Source organism: Limulus polyphemus, unplaced genomic scaffold, assembly GCF_000517525.1.
Source record: "Limulus polyphemus unplaced genomic scaffold, Limulus_polyphemus-2.1.2 Scaffold2970, whole genome shotgun sequence".
Lineage (NCBI taxonomy): Eukaryota > Metazoa > Arthropoda > Merostomata > Xiphosura > Limulidae > Limulus > Limulus polyphemus.
In genome coordinates, this window is record NW_013668580.1 from 83,228 (window position 1) to 85,622 (window position 2,395).

General features: G+C 36.4%; 1 pseudogene; it reads left to right on the plus strand.

Annotated features, from left to right (window-relative positions):
* Positions 1–2,395, plus strand: part of LOC106468338 — a 97,065-nt pseudogene that overhangs the window by 22,958 nt on the left and 71,712 nt on the right.

The window sequence follows — 2,395 nt, forward strand, 5'->3', positions numbered from 1 at the left end:
ACAAGTCTGTCCAATTAAAAACATCAAAAGCTAGATGTCTCGTATTGTTGCAACTGTGCCACTCTGACAGCAGCGATATTGTGGTCGTGTAATATAAAAACCTGTTAGTTGGTAATTTTTCATAAATATCTGCTCGTCGTTTTACTAAAACAATTCGCTGTCGTAATTTTATATTTATTAGAAATATTAGAATTAGTATTTTGTAAGTTATCTACCCATCGCTCGTGTTTGTGTACTGCCCAGATTCTAGTTAATAGATAGTGGTTTAACAATCAACGATGATGAAAGCCCCCAGTGGTATATCTACGGACTTACAACGTTAGAAACCGGGTTTCGATACCCGTGGTGGGCAGAGCACAGAAAGCTCATTGTGTGTAGCTGTGTGTTTAACTACAAACAAAGTATGACGTATACATGTTTCGACAGAACATTAATCTGTACTTCCATATACTAGACTTATTTATGAAGTGCAGTTCTGAGAGCATCAGTATAAAATTTACCCCGGACCCCAAAGTCCTTAATTCGACCCTGGTCCTGAACGCTTCCATTATACTTGTTTGTAAATAATGATGTGTCGGGTAATCTGTTTAAAGCCAAAACTGTGTAACAAGTAGTACTGTTTAAAGCCAAAACTGTGTAACAAGTAGTACTGTTTAAAGCCAATACTGTGTAACAAGTAGTACTGTTTAAAGCCAAAACTGTGTAATCAACTAGTTCTATTTAAGGCCAAAACTGTGTATCAACTAGTTCTGTTTAATGCCAAAACTGTGTAACAAGTAGTACTGTTTAAGGCCAAAACTGTATCAACTAGTTCTGTTTAAGGTCACATCTGTGTATCAACTAGTTCTGTTTAAGGCCACATCTGTGTATCAACTAGTTCTGTTTAAGGCCAAAACTGTGTATCAACTAGTTCTGTTTAAGGCCAAATCTGTGTATCCACTATTTCTGTTTAAGGCCACATCTGTGTATCAACTAGTTCTGTTTAAGGCCACATCTGTGTATCAACTAGTTCTGTTTAAGGCCAAAACTGTGTATCAACTAGTTCTGTTTAAGGCCACATCTGTGTATCAACTAGTTCTGTTTAAGATGGATACTCTGTGACTGATATAGTCTGTTTAAGATGGATGCTGTAGCCTTTTATTTAAAAAAAATGTCATTTTCCTCTTTAGGCATCATACGTACGCGTGCTCCCTTGGACTTTGAGAGTTCCCCACATTACTGGTTGGCCGTTTATGCTAGAGACTGGGGGACTGTCCCACTGAGTGGTCGCATCGATGTCTATATTGAAGTTATAAATGAAAATGACAACACACCCCTCACCACCGACCCTGCTTACTATATTACTGTGACGGAGGAATCCGAACCTGGAACTTTAGTGGTCAAGCTGGACGCCTTTGACCAAGACTCTTCTAGCGCTAACGATATATATTATAAAATTGTTAGTGGTGATCCAGGGGGCTATTTTGATGTCGACCAACATACAGGTATGTACATATCTACCTGTACTAGAGTATTTGAGTTTTATCTCACAAATTCAAATAGTTACCTGATCAGAAAAGTGTCAGTGGATTCACATTTTGTTTGAAAAGTTCTTTCCGTGTGTTGTTTAAGGATCAACCTTTCTTAAGTCTATGGATAAATAGTTATTCCAGCGTTAGGTTGATTTTTAGATACCCACAGAAACACCGGTGGGTGGGGGTGGGGGGGGTGTATAATTACTTATATTTTGCGTTTTACTTTTCAAAACAAAATTATTTTTTTCTTACAGTTGATTACCTGAAATACCTCAAAGATGATTGTGTTCTCATATCGCAAGAATTATTAATCAACACAATTATTTGTGCACTCATTTCTAAATCTTGCAAGTTCACATGTAACATTAATGATATTTTAATTCACCTTAAAATTATGTATTTTGTTGTATAGGGGGGGGACATATATGTTCGGTTTCACAGAAATAACAGAGTTATTCAATGGTATGAGTGACACACATCGTGCTTGAAGTAGAGGGGGGACATATATGTTCGGTTTCACAGAAATAACAGAGTTATTCAATGGTATGAGTGACACACATCGTGCTTAAAGTAACGTTAAACACTACAGCATCCTTCGGGAAAAACCAAGTCATTAGTTCAAGTTATGGAATTTAAAGATTTCTGTAATACATCTTCTAGTAATAACACTAAATATTGTAGCAACACCCAGACAAGAAACCAAGTCATTAGTTCAAGTTATGGAATTTAAAGATTTCTGTAATACATCTGCTAGTAATAACACTAAATATTGTAGCAACACCCAGACAAGAAACCAAGTCATTAGTTCAAGTTATGGAATTTAAAGATTTCTGTAATACATCTGCTAGTAATAACACTAAATATTGTAGCAACACCCAGAC